The 14545-nt window shown below is 52.4% G+C and overlaps 1 long non-coding RNA gene across 2 annotated transcripts; it reads left to right on the forward strand.

Annotated features, from left to right (window-relative positions):
- The first annotated feature begins 6834 nt into the window (after positions 1 to 6834).
- On the forward strand, positions 6835 to 14304 carry LOC132244643 (uncharacterized). Of its 2 annotated transcripts, none has more exons than XR_009456332.1 (3): positions 6835 to 7204; positions 7369 to 7533; positions 13979 to 14304. It is a non-coding gene; the product is annotated as an uncharacterized LOC132244643 (long non-coding RNA). The 2 variants fall into 2 exon arrangements; XR_009456331.1 differs by lacking the exon at positions 13979 to 14304 and adding an exon at positions 9182 to 9768.
- Positions 14305 to 14545: the final 241 nt, after the last annotated feature.

Raw genomic sequence — 14545 nt, forward strand, 5'->3', positions numbered from 1 at the left:
AGGGAGGGCTTAGTGGAGATGAGTTAAGGCTTATGTGTGCCCAAAGTGGGTCAGAGTGATATTTCAGGGAGTCTTTCTTTTGGATCAGAGAAGATATACGGCAGGGCAGGGCTGACTTCCAGGCCGCAGGAAGAACGGAAAGGCAGTTTTCAAAGACATAAGAAAGAATTGGGAAGCGAAGGAGGTTTCTCAGGGCCCAAGGCGACGCTCTGTGAGATGGGTGTAATTCAAGAGCGGTCCTGCTGAGTTCGTGAAACGGTGTAACTCTGGATTACCTCCGCCCAAGCCAGCCGCGCTCTTCACGCTAACGCCAGCCGGAGCGAGAGTCACGTCTGTCCTTCTGACTTTCACCAAAGGGTCTTGTCGCAGGAGGAGGTCGGGGAGGATGAAGATGCTTAGATCATTTTAGGACTCCGCTGCCACCTGCCACCTCCGCAGAGGCTCTGACCCATCCCGTGATTCAGCCTGACCCTTTCCGACACTGTCACGTGCTAATTATGATCTTTCCTCCCAGTTCATTACTGAGGTTACTCACTCGCAGCTGGGGCATGACTCACACCCCGCCGAGCGGAGAATTTGGAGGCACCCTAGGTGCAGGGATTTTTGGGCACGGTCTTTTTTTCCGCATCGTGTCTCCAAGCTTTCAACGTGCATCGAACAACGTGGATGCCGCACCTAGTTGCAGCATCCCCAGGCTGTCTGCGGAAATCACGTCCCCTCCCTGCTGCCTCCTCTCTGCATCTCAGGATCCCATTGCTCCCTTTGGAGCTGCCGCCTGCTCTGAGTCCTCGGTCCTTTCCAGGGTTCCCGATCTCTGGGGTGCGCTGCCCCGCTCTCTCTGCACGGCCCGGAGGTATCCCGTTGCCTTCAGCGGTATTAAAACGCACGGTGTTGGATAGCTCCGCTTACCAAATGAGGCTGCTTGCTCTGCACAACTCTCCTGTCCTCATTATTTATCACTCTTCCAATCTTGGTGTCATCTGCAAACTTTATCAGCAGTGATTTCATATTTATTTCCAGATCGCCGAGGATTAGTGCCCGGCCTCTTCTGTAAGGTGTCATTTTTCTCCTTGTTTCTATTCCCCCCTGTCAGCTGTGATTTACATTACCGGGGCATGGATGTGCTCAGGAGAAGCCTCTGAGCTCATACTGGGGAGGAAACCTGCTGGGGGCTCAGGCATACCTAATGCTCCCTGCAAAGCCGTGGCGACTCGTGCTCTGCAGCTATAATTACCAGTATGCCTCGCACAGCTTCCTTTGCTGGTCTCGGTTGATCCAGAGAGGTTAGAAAAATGCCAGGGCTTGAAAGCCTGGTCTTGGTAATTGGAGAAAACCATTTCCCATCAGTTGAGGTGGGAGGATGTCTTTATTTTGCCAGCCCAGCTGCTCTATGAATCGCTCCTGTCCTAGGGTACGTTCGTCTCCACATTTTCTGGGGAACTTTTCCGCCTATCGCATGCACTGTTTTTGTGAATGAATTTAAGAGACAACGGCACTGCTGCTGGATTCTCTCTTTTGCTCCTTTAATTTTTCTTACTCTACAGTAGGTATTTAGGTGGAGGAGAATCAGACAAAGATGAGTTTCCCTTCTCTGCCCCACTCCTCCACCCCAGATTGCAAAAAGAGGCACATGGCAGGTCTGGACCCCGTGTTAACACCACGCTGGAGAAGGTCCACGGCCGTTTTGTCTTGTGGATTTTTTTTCGGAGACTTGCAAACTAGTCTGAGCGAGAGGTGTCTAGTCCCTGGCCTCCCCTATGGACTCTGGGATGCTGTTTTCCTTCTCAGCCCCTGTCTCTCCTCTGCTGTCAGGTCAAGTTTATGTGCCTAGTGGTTAGAGCATAGCAGTCAGATGATGGGTTATGGTCCCCGCTGCTGTATGAGCTTGAGCCCTCAAACCTCCTCCAAGGCATTTAGGTGTCTCATTCCCATAGACATCAGTTGGAATTAGGAGCCTGAATAGTGTCGAGGATCTGGGCCTAACATAACCTTAGTCTTGCTCGGTAAAATGAGGAGGGTCACCAGGCCCTTCCTGTGGGAGAGGAGGGGTCTGTGAGGCTTCATGAGCAAATGTGACATGCTTTGGGATCCTCAGATGAGGGCAAAGAGTGATTATTCCCTGGTTTTGTTCTTGTTTTTTCCTTTCAGGTGATGCTAGGATGGCACCTGGACTCTGGGGTCCAGATTCATCCTCTGTGCCATTTCCCAGGTCTACCAAGGATGGGCTCAGTGCAGCCATCCCTGCCGTGGCCGTGCTGGAGCATGACCTGCAATGCTTTAGCTCAGCACAGTTGCCTTCTCCCCATTGCACCGCTGTCTGCTGCTGGGCACGGAGATGGTTTCCTAACCAGCACGCCTTTCTCTTTGCACCGGCACGTCTGTTCTGCAAATAGGTTACTTGCCTCCACCAAGTGCCTTCAATTCTCCTCCAGTCCCTGATGCCATTTTCCAGGTGCTTTGTCTCTTCTTAAAAAGGATGCCTTTAAAATGAGTCTAGGCTTTCCGGATATTTATTTTTGCTGCCTAGCTGGCTGCATTATTTCCCCCTCCCTGAGACATGTCCGTGGCATGACATTTGCCATCAGGTGTTATGTGGTCTGCCAAGAGCACGGGCTCGATTCGGAGTAGATCAATGAAATATAAATAGTTCTGCTAATTGAATGGACGTTATTCCTGAAAAGCTGCCTCCGCCTGCAAGTGTTGGCTGTCTCCATAGGAGCATAATATCCGATGGGGCCTCCTGGGCGGTGGAGTCCAGTCCCTTGTGTTCACAAGCAACCATTAGCCCAAGGAATCCCCTAAAATCACCACATCAACCCCTCAGCAATAGTTACAAGGAATAGGATCTGAAACACCCATACCACCTAATAACATGGCTCAGTGAGGTGTTGGCAGGATGAGGGCATTGCCCGTGCCCGGCCATTGCAGGGTCAGGGAAGTCGTCGGCTAATATATGCTCCATATTTACTGATAATGCAGTGGGACGCTGAGTGCAATGGTCAGATCAGAAACGTCCCTGCAGCTGCAGGGAAAATAGGCTGTTTAATAACCCTTTGCTTTTAGGTTCCTCAGGTATCGAGGGACCAACTCAGTATACCTTGGCTTGATTTTTATCTTTTTTCAGGTGCTGAGCAACACCGCCTGCTAAAGAAATTCCTAGAGCAAGGGGTAATCCTGATCTCCCAATTCGGTTTGAGCCATGCTGCTGCATTTGGGCATGAGCATCCCTCCCCCAGCTCATAAAGTCCACGTCTGGTCCGTGTCCGTGGCTCATTAAGTGCATGGCACCGCGTGCAGAGCGGGTATGCTGTACCGATGCCCAGCATGCCCCAGAAGCAGTGGAGACTTGCCCTTAGCCACATACACCCTGTCACTGGCCACCCTCCCTTGTGTTTCCTTAGCCTTTCGGGCTGGACGCCACATTAGGGTTGATCTCCGCAACCGTCTCTTCGGCGCTTCCCTCCCATGACCCCCAACCCGTCCCTGGGCATCTTGGTAACCTTGCTGCTCTGTGCCCTACCCCCTCGCGCTAGTTCAGCTGAGGATTGTGCTCTTTGTTGCTGTCTCTTCTTCTCCAAGCGCTGCAGGCAAAGTATTTTGTTTTCTCGTTGACTATTTTCTCTTCTTTTTAATCAAATAGTTCTGACTTCCCACAGCTTCCACCGCCCCCCTTTCTTCTTCCTTCCCCCTCCCGGGCATAGCGTCGTGAAAGAAGTCAAACATTGTCAGCAAACTTCCCCCTGAAAGAGGCTTTCATCTTCGGTACTGAGCTATTTCTTGCATTTGCATGAACTTCTGACCAGCGAAAGGAGAGGCTCCTCTTTTGAGAGCTTTTCCATTGCGGATGGGGAGCTTTGGAGATGAAATGTTCCCTCCCACTCGCACCTCTTGGAAGGACACAAAGGCAAGTCTGCCATGGGGGATGCTGCCAGGTGGAGAAACGGCACCTTCAAAAACCCGTCGTGGCTAGAGGCCCTCAGGAGGAGCAGAGCTGGGAAGAAGGAAGCTACTTTTAGCTGCTTAGCTAGGAGATGCTCTGCAGATTTGCTCAGCGGAGGGTGTGGGGGGAGGTAACAGAGAGAGGGGCTGCAAAGACACCGAGGCAGAAGTCTGCAGAGAAAGCAATGGGACAGGTGAGCTTGCAGGAGAGGCCGTGCCAAAACAGAGGCTTGGAGGACACTACTATATGGTAGGCAGAGGACCACGTGTTTATAAACCCTGTGCTGCTGGGTGGTGTCAGCCAGGAGTTTGGGAATGTTTCATATAAACCCAGGAGGTTTCAACACTGCCGTTCGGGCTTCTCTCTCCTCCTCTTCCCAGACTCGGCTTGAGCTGGGAAATGAACCCAAACCTACCCATCGCTCTCATGCCTAGCCTAGCCACCATCCCAGGGGCTACTGCACAGAGCAGGAGTGTCCGATATATGCTTGAGCTCCGTATTTAAACGGTGCAAATTCACTGGGTGAATTGAAAATGGGAAATATTATTAAAAAAAACAAATTGGGGGTGGAACAGAAAGGCTCAACCTCACTGGGATTGTAAAGGCTCTCTCATCCCTGTGTGTACATGCCCGATTGGGAAGACTAGTCTTCAGTCCTAGTGGCCCAGGCCTCATAGGAAGCCCCCAGCCATTGAAGGGATTGGCAGGGAAGCTGGCCCGGTCCGCTTAATTTGGCTTATCCTTCAGTTGGTGATGAGTTGCACCGTCTTACATGACATTTGGCTTTGCCGTCCTGAGCTGGCGACAGCCATGCCAGGTTTGTCCCTTGCTTCAGCTGTGACAGGGTTTGCTTCCTTTTGGGGCTTGCAAAGCTTTAGTTTAAAAAAAAAAAAAAAAAGTTTTTATTTGAATTTTCAAAACCAAATGTCGTGTCAGAACAGAAACATCGAAACGTTTCAATGGGAACATGCTGAAGCTGAATGCTTTGACTCTTTCCATTTCCCCCCCTGCCCAAACAGTCTGATCAAGTCACAAATGGCTCCAGTTGATCCAAATCTGCCTTTTTCTCCAATAAAATACTTGACCAGCACTGCTGCCCAGCTCTTGGGAATGCGACCCACAGCATCTGCTGGGCCGCGGGGCCGAGCTGCGCAGAACGATCGGCCTGACTTGGAGCGTCTCCTCCGTTTGCAAACGTGGAAACTCCAGCAGAAATTCGTCCAAGCCTCCTGGCTTCTGCTGCCTTTAGTGAAGGTGAATATTCCTAGCATTTCCATGCAAAAGATGTTGATTTACATCAGCCGAGGATCTCCCCCACTCTCCACACCCCCCAGATGCATCCCTTTCAACTGGAGGAGATTAACACCCCAGGGTAGGTAAATAACCCTGCATTCCCCAGCATGTGCCAGCCCTGCCGCTCAAGTTGCTAGGTGTAATCTCATATAACGATTTGCCCAAATACATGTTAATAAAAGTCAACACGCAGAAACCCTTTGAAAATTAAGCTCCGATAATTTAATTGGCTGTGCAAGGATAAGAATCCCAGTGGCAGCAAATGGCACAATGCAATAGGAAAAATGAACCTGATCAAATGGATCGGCGCTCTGAACAGGGGCTTTTATGCGCGCGCGTGTGCCTGTCAAGCCAAAATATACATGAGGCAAGAGCAAAGATCCTTGCAAGGCAGCAGTAGAAAGGGGAAAATCCGATTCTCGTGCAATGAGGTTAGGGCCCATCTGAAGATGTTTGGTTATTAAGTTTTGAGCTACAAGCCATGATGAAACCTGGGTGGTGAGAGGGATTCCTACAGGGAAATTACTCTATCAAGCATAAGTGAATATCCAAGTGGCAGCGACTGCATGGCACAGAGCTGAAAATGTGCTAAGCAGGAGCCCGCGCTCCAGTGGGATGAAAGGGAGATCCGTTTAAAAATAAATACTTGACAAAGCACGACCCTATTTGTAAACATTTTCCTTTCCCGGCTCTTCCATATAAAGCGGTGAAGTCCCCGGGGCTCAGCGCTGGCATGCTCGCTCTCGCAACGAATGCAAAGTCCCCCCAGCAAGTCTTTGACGGCGTGGAGAAGCGGGAGGCGGTGTGATCCACGCAGGAGAGGGCACTGCCATGCTGGGCGAGAGACCTGGGTTGTAGTCTCAGCTTTCTCGCATCACCTGCAGAGACACCTGGGCCAAGTCGCTTCACTTCCCTCTGCCTCAGTTTCCCCTTCTGTTCCCGGGCTGTCGGGTCTATTCAGATTGCAAGGGTGTGGGGGCAGAAGCTGTCTTTTATTATAACTGCACAGGTCCTACCTACCACAACGCCACCCCAATTTCAGCCTACCAGCAAGAGACAACTATATTAATCAAGCCACCTAACTCTTCTAGAGCACTTCTCATTTTCAGAGCCAGCACCGTGCATAAAAGGATCTCGGGGTACTTTTCTCTAATATTGGATGCTCCTAATGTGAGTTGCCAATGCCATCAGACATGAGGCTCTAGTGTTAGCCTTCTATGTCCATATTTAAGCCTGAAAACAAAAGCTCTGGTTTTTGTAAGGTGCTGGGATAGTTGTGGGGGAGGGTGCCTGCTGGCACCCCTAAAGCTCAGGCTGTTTCCTTAGGGACCCAATACATGGATTTGGCTGGCTCCAAAGGGATTTAGGTGCCTCCATGTAATTGTGATGGACTGAGTAAGTCTGAGGTGCACATGGCAGGTAGGATTTGAACCCAGAGCTCCTCAATATCCAGCATCAACTGAGCTAGTTTTCCTAGCAGGAGGTGTCAGAGGAGGGGGCCTGGCCAGGCCCTCCAGGAGCCAGGTGCTCTGATTAGTGCTGGGTGGGGCTGCCTTAATTAAGCCCAGCTGTGCTAACTGACACTGCTTTCTAGGAGGGCTTCCTCTAAGCCTGGTCCTGGCTCTGGTCGGTGGCCCCAGGCCTTTTTTGTGACTCTAGGCTGTCACCACTGGGGAAGACAGCTTGTACTGGCATCTCTCCTTCCTCTTAGCCTCCTTGCATGGTGGCTCATGCTTTCTGCGCTGCCTTGAGAGAGAGCAAGGCCCCATGGACCGCGCGCAGGCAGCCCCTGTGGCAGGGTGCGTGGAGAGTGCCACACGTTGCAGGGCAGCTGCCTCCCTCCAAAAGGCTCGGGCACAGAGATGGAGGGAGAATTCCCCTGTCCCAGAGGCTTCTCCTTCCTCCGGCGTGCCCTCGTGCTGTGGGACGGACTCTGGATTTGGGAGGCTCCTGCCTCACGCCTGCTGGATGGTGAGTATTTGAGCACTGGGCACATGGGTGTGAAGCCCTACAAATGCACAGGAGCGTAGATGGGGAGTTGAGATGGATGGCTTCAGCCCTGACATCCTCAGGAGGAGTCTTTCGGAGGAGGGGGGAGCGAGTGTAAATCAGCCTGTCCATTGATTTGTTTACAGTGTCATTCGTGGAAAGTGTGGGCGCCCGCTCTGGAAACGGATTGTGTTCCCGGAGCCCTTGACGTGGGCCTTTGTCTTCGTTACGTGCCCCTTGTAACATTTCCTGACAAATTAAACGCAGCACAGCAGCCGGCCCCATCTGCAGCAGAGCAGACACGGATGGAGGTGCGTGTGCGTGCGCGTGGGCCTGGGGCTTGCACGGGACTGGATAGGGAAGCCTAAAGCTGGGCGTGTTTTATGCACACATGCAAGGGTGCATGTATGTGCGGTCTCTGGCATAGCATGATGTTGGTACAGGCATATAATGTGTGTGTGCACAAGCATTTATTTATAATATTGGAGTGGGTATGCACATTTGCCTGCATATGAGACCATGTGTGTAATAAGTACACGCTTGCCATATGTCTCTCTCTCTCTCCCCATCTCTAGATAGATAGATAGATATATCTATGTGTGTGTGTATTATATAGATAGATATTGATCTATAGCCTCTAATGTATATATGCATATATAGTACATATCTACATGCATATATATCTATCTATATATTAGAGATATAGAGATGCATGCATGCAGATATGCCTGGACATATATACACACACCTTGATTTACAGTATAACATGCTGTGTGATGCATGTCCCCATAGATCTATAGGGATGCCTTTCCCCCTTCTTGGTGCTTCCCACAGCTTTATGGGCTTTACCTTTGCCTTTGCAGTCCTGGGGCTGCCCGCTGCCCACCTGCACAGCCTGCCTGTTTGGAGCAAGCTGTGCAGAGCGCGCGGGCTAGGGCTGGGTGCTCACACTGGAGGGGTATGTGGATGCACTGTGAGCACCGTGCTTAATTACACACACTGCAATTTTCAATCAATGGAGCTGCAGCTCCTGGTGTATTGGGAGATTGATACACTCAGCTGGAGTGACGGGATCGATTCTCAGCCCTTAAATACAGGCCCCTTTTGCAGCAGAGCCTGCTTCAAAGCTGACTCCCTTTCTTTTGGTCGTGTCATCTCCCCCCTGGGAAAATCCAGATCCCAGGACAAAGGAGGGGCAGGCACTGCTTATTGATGAAGTGGGTTTGCAAGCCAGTCTGTATCCAATAGTTAAGACGGGGCGGGCACCTCTTCTCCCCTGGGGGAGACTCTGCGTATGTCTGTTGAAATTACACCACTACAGCAACCAAGGTAGCATCCTTGATTCCTCCACATCTTGCTGCGTCTGGTCTCTAGGAATAGTTTCTAGCCCTCATGGTTGGGGAGCAAACCCAAGTGACCCCTCTGCACTAAAGGCCCCAGCAGAAAGAGCTGAGCCTCCTTTCAACAAGACAGCTCCCATGATTTCCCTTCCCAGCCCACTGCGGGCCCTCGCCACCGTGCACAGCCTGGCACAACATGGGCCATAAGAGTGTGCCCCTGTCATAGCCCAACCACATTTTCCTACCACATCATTTGATTGCAATTACAGCTCCATTTAATATAGCTTGATCTGCGAATTAATAACCTTATCTCACCTCGCCGGGTGGTGCCACATGCATTACAGTCTCCGGTGTGGAGGGGGGAGGCTTTCTTTATCAGAAAGCAAGCAGGTCTCGGATGGTGACTTTCATTTGCAGAGAAGGGGAAATGATTATCTTTGGACTTTTCTTCCCCCACCCCCCTAGTTCCCTCCTGCCACCCCTTGCCTTTCTGCAGAAAATCTTCTTGTTGGCTGGTAGGGTCGGTACCTAACACTTTGGGTGCTCTCCACCAAAATACGGCAGGTCCTTCTTGACTGTGGAGCCACCCAGCCAAACTTACACCTATAATGCTTTGCAGGGTGAAATGGGGACAGCTGCAGTTGCAGTCCACAGTAAATGACAGCACAGAGGGAGAGAAGCAATAGGGTGTTTTCAGCTGAGATCCCCAAAGTGACAAGGTGAGAAGACGCAGGGAGCCTGTTCTACCGCAGGAGCCATGGAGAAGGAGGATCTTGTCTTGGCGGTGGGTGACCGTGCCGCCTGGCATGGGGAGGAAGCGGGTGCTGGGTGAGCGAAGGGAAATGAAGAGGGAAGTTGCTGTGATGGTGGCAAGAAGAAGTAAGAAATGACTAATTGGGCTCCAGTCCAACACATCCTCCCTCTTGGTCCCCGGTCATGCATCAGGGCCATCCTGGGCTGAATACTCGCATGTGTGCAGCCTGAACTAGAGTTGCTCCATAGCAAAGTCACCTGTTTTGTGGATGCATCTGTGAATGGGGCATGCGATGCGTCCTGAGCTGCAGGTGCTGTGGTTGGTTTCCCCAAGGGATCCTAGGAGGATCCTCCAGGATGAGTGGATCCAGGCCCTGGTGGGGCAGAGCTGAAGGACTCGCCTCGTGCCTTTGCTCTCTCTCGTGTCCCCTCCCCTTCCTTTTCTCTGAAGCGATTCCGACGCCGTGATTGATGCGCTCCCTCTGGAGTGTCAGCTTGCTCTGATTAGACCTTAATTAAAATGATAAATTCCTCTTTAATGGGGTTTTGGTTTAGTTTTGCAATTAGTCTTTCTTTACCTATCCCATTTGGCATCGTTTTGCATTTTGAGCACGTTGACAGAGCGGCGCGGTGAGGGGGCACCTTGTCCCAACCCGCCGAGCCAGGCTTCGGGGCCATCTCCAAGCCCCCCAGCACCAGGTGGGGGACAGGCTCCCAGCTTCTTGGTGTCTCGGGCTAGTGGTAGCCCAGGGGTTTTGAAAGGGTAAAAGATGATTGGAGGGCTTGGCATTCCCTTTCCTCGGAGAGGCTCCAGGATCCCCTACGAGAGGCTGTGGCCAGCAGGAGAGGCTCCCCGGATCCAGCGAGGATCTGAGCAATGACCTAAGAGGTTCCCAGCTCTGCCTCCAACTCCTCCAGGAAGCATGATGTGAGGCAAGGGCTCCCAGAGGGTCAAGACCCCTAGCAGTGGGGAGCGGGACCAGCACTGGTGTCTGTGGGGTAGCGTTTCTGCCCATCAGATGGGAGATCTGAGTTCAAATCCCAGCTGGGATGGCTTAGGGTGAGTGAAGTTGGAGTACCGCCTGGGTTACATTGGCATCGCCCTGTGCTCCAGATGGGCAAAGCTGGCTGTTTTTTCCACCCCCCCCATCATCCCCCTTGCACCAGTGCAAGAGAGGACCAGGCTGTGGGGCCTGCCAGAGCCAGGGTGGTTTTACTGGGATGGTTCTGGTGCTTTATGGTTGTTCTTGCCTTGGAGCATCCGTATTGTGCTGGGTCTTCTGCACATGACTTCTCCTCTCTACGCCTTTGGCCTGGTCTCTCCTCGACATCAATGGGGTTTTGCATCAGTCCCTAAAAACATTATCCTTCTATGTGGAGGCTGCACAGGAGCTCTGGTCTCGCACCTTTTTTCTATGAATCTGTTTCCCAAACCTTTCCAGGCACTCCCGGTTCCTCTAAAAATCCCAACCAAATATGAGCATGATCCAGATTTTGACCTCAGAAGGGGAGAAGTTCGAGCCCTCTCTTCGGGATGTCACTATGGCTGTTGACCGCATGGAAGGCCCTGGGATACTCTGATGAGGGTGGAGGGATAAACCTCCAAGAGGAGGAGTGTGAGGAGGGGGTAAGAGAGCAGGTGGTGGCTGGCCGGGCGTGCAGAGGTGATGCACAAGTTTCCTCTTTGGGTTCGGGGATTAATTAGGCAGGCAGCTGATTCCTCCTGCAGTCATCTGCTGACGCTTTGCTAACCTCTGCACGGGTGAATAGACAATGCGATGAGGCTGTCGCACCGAATCTCTCGCTGAGGATGATCTCAAATGCCATCTGTGTCGGGCAAGGGCAGCTCGCATGCACGGCATTCTCCGGTAGGACTTGTTGGCTACTGATGTGCGGCGCTTGGATGGACTTTGTCGCCCGGGGTGCATTGGGGTTAGCTGGGGCAGCCCCCCGGGCTCGGAGCAGCTGTTCAGGGCTGCAAGGCTCATGCAGCACGGGGGCACGAAGAGGCAATACGTGTGCGCGGAGGGGCACGCTGACTCCGACACCTGGCCGGGGCCAGACCACGGCTGCAGGGAGCGTGGGGTGAATGTGTTGGAAATGCTGAAAGAAGCACACTATTTGGGGCACAGGCTGGGTGTTGGCCCTGTGCTTGCACCACGGGCCTGGCCCATAAGGCTCTTATACAATATCAGAAGTATGACTATTGCACAGTCCAGCAGAAAAATGTCTAGAGGGGCCAAATCCTGCTCCCCTTTGAAGCGTCGGTGGTGGCCCGAGTGTAGGTCCCAGCCTTTTGATTCGGCTCGGCTTCCAAACAGCTACAAACCAGGATGCTTTTCTTCTGCAAAATGGCTTCTCCGTGTTTCCTTTCTCTGCAGAGAATGGCTTTGCACGGGTGCTATTCATGCTGCCTCGGAAGCAAGCAGCCTGGTCCCTTGCTGGCACAAATCCAGGTAGGGCCTCAGTAGAGCCAGGCTGTTTTATGCCAGCTGAGGATGAGGCCCGGGAGGGGAAAGAATCCAAAAGGGAACGTCACGGCTTCCAAACGCTTTGGAGCCGCTAACAAATAAGCCGCAGGGATGTTGCAAGGAAATAAAACCCAATTGAGTTCAGTCAGTAAGTCAGCGTCTGGCCAGAGCCTCTGCTGACAGGTTGTATTTATGTCCCCTGACTGAATCCATTTTCTGTGCTTTACAATGTCTTTATCAGTCAGCAGCTCCTTGCTGCTTTTGAAGTCGTATCGGTGCGGGCAGTGATTTGGATTTTTTTTGTTGTTGCATCCACTAAGCAGAGAGCTGAGTCTGCGCGTGGGGAAGAGCCTGCCCGTGCTGCCACTAGCCTGCTGGGTGGTCCCAGGTGTGCCACCCCACCCTGGCACTGTGCCTCAGTTTCCCTGTCCCACCCTTTGTCTCTCTTGGCCATGGAGAGCGCGAGGCCGGGTCTATACTCGAGCGTCGGCTTTTCTTAGAAATCAAAGTCCCACTTCAAACCTTACTGGGACTCGAGCAATGCATAAGCTTTCTGTTGGCCCTGTTTCCTAATAGAGATCCTTGTTCTGCACTTGAAGGAACTGACTCTACCAGCGTCTATGTAGCCCAACAGCATCACTGAGAAACTGGTCCTGTCTGCTCCCACCCTGCACACATCCAAACCTGGCCGTTAGGCAGAGGACTGGACTGAGAGGGGGCTTGCAGTGCTGCCTCCCCAGGGTGTTTAGCAGTGCAGGGCAAAGAGGAAGAGAAGATGAGCCAGGTGATCAGCTGGGGAAAACCAACCCCCCAACAGAGTTGCACTGAGATTTGGCCCGTTGCTTCCTGGTGAACCTGCTGGAGTTTAAGGAGGCAGAATGCAAGTATTCAGCTTGGAAATCACCGAGCGCGGGACCTGGTTGAAATTCCTGATGAGAGCAATGCACTGTGCGGGGTCTAGGAGCTGCCAACGTCCCACTTAAAACCTTACTGGGACTTGAGCAATGCATGAGCTTTCTGTTGGCCCTGTGCCTGGGATTGAACATTGATTTAAATCCCTTTCTGCTTTACAGTGCAGCCCCTGAAAGCACCTTCCCCAGCCCCTCTGCTGTTTGCCCTCCTGCTGCGCGTAGAAAGAAATGACACTCCTGAAATCCCTCCTGCCCTTGGCTTTGTGGGCATCAGGGAAGTCCAGGGCCTTCTCTCTGCTCAGTAGCTGTGGACCTGAAGCATCCCTGGTTTGACTAGAGCAGGGCTCCCAGGTTTGGCCTCCAGTTCTTTGGAGCCCAGCAAGTCTCAAAGCCATCAGTACGGTATGGGCATTTCTTTCACTACTGCTATTAGTGTAAGGAGGGTGGGTGAATGAAGCTCATTTGGGTTTTGCAGGGAGGGCAGAATAAGCACAAAGAAGGGGAATGTCCATCTTTTCTCTTTGAGACTTATAGTGTCCTCCTATAGAAGGACTTGAGAGCAGTCTGTGTATGCACAGCAATACGTCCAGCTGAAATCTGCACCCGCGCCTCTCGCAGCCCCTTGCCAGTGCCAGAATGAAGGCCAGGGACTTCGGGGTCAATAGGAATCAGTCCTTTTGTGCCTTAAAGGGACCCCCCAGGTCATGAGTGGCAGGGGAGTGGGCAGCATCTTGCTAGAAAGCCAAAGTGCCCTGGGTTTGAATCCCGCCGTTAGAATTGAAAATGCGGCATGCGTTTGTGTGCGTTGAAATCGGACAAGGTGATCCTCATGACACCTTCTAGCTCACAATTGCTCACTCATCTGCATTTGGGTACGCGTGGGCCGGCCGGGTGCTTGTAATTTGAAGATGTACATTTAAACCAGGCATATGCAGCTAGGAGGAGGGTAATTGGGGTTGCTGATGCAAACAGGCCTGGAGGCCCCCCCTGCACCATGGAGCCCCAGGAAGTCAAGCTGGACTCTTAGCACGGCCGGCTTCCCTTCACCTGGGAAATAGCTACTCCGTGGGCCCGGGCGGGAGCAGAAATGTCCTCCAGCGCTAAGAGAAGTTGGTTGTGTATGGAGCGGTTTGGGCGGGGAGGGCTCAGACTCGAGCCTCCTAATCCACTGCTGCTGCTGACGCGCTCTCGCTGCTGGGAGCAGCAAACCCAGCAGCGGATTTGCTATAAACCCTTATTTACCACAAAAAAACAAGACCTTTAAAACCTGTCATTTCACAGCACAATGGACAGTTTGCTGGAGCGTTAACCCGCAAACGAGCCCATCTTTCACCATAAAGACGGATTACGAGAATCCTCGCTCGACAAGGGGAAAGGCCTGTTCTTAGTTGCTCTCGGCCTCTTCCACGCACGGCTTTCATTATCTGCGCAGAGTTTCCAGGGTGTGCCTAGCCAGGCATGCTTGATCCACTGGGAGAGAGATGGCAGTCCTCCCGCCCTCGCCTGAACACGTTCTGGCCCGGCTGCGCTATGCAATGTAATGTGCAATGCCTCCGGGAATGTAAGACCAGGGGATGAAGGGGATGAAGATGAAGGCCTCCTTACTGTAAACCCAAAATATATCATTAAAGCACTCCGTGTCTGAGACGGTCCCTGGGTTTCGGCTAGTCCGGACAGTCTGGCTTGGGGGGAGGTTAGAGCCCACCGAGCTGCCTTGCCTTCGCCCACGCTTCTGCCTCTCTGGCATCTGCAGGGTCAAATCCTGCATTGAAGGCATCCCCCGTGAAGTCCGTGGGTGCACAGACTTCAGTCCGCGCACAATTTAGACCCTATGAACTAGGCTCGGGG

This window comes from Alligator mississippiensis, chromosome 13, assembly GCF_030867095.1.
Source record: "Alligator mississippiensis isolate rAllMis1 chromosome 13, rAllMis1, whole genome shotgun sequence".
In the NCBI taxonomy this organism is placed as follows: Eukaryota; Metazoa; Chordata; order Crocodylia; family Alligatoridae; genus Alligator; species Alligator mississippiensis.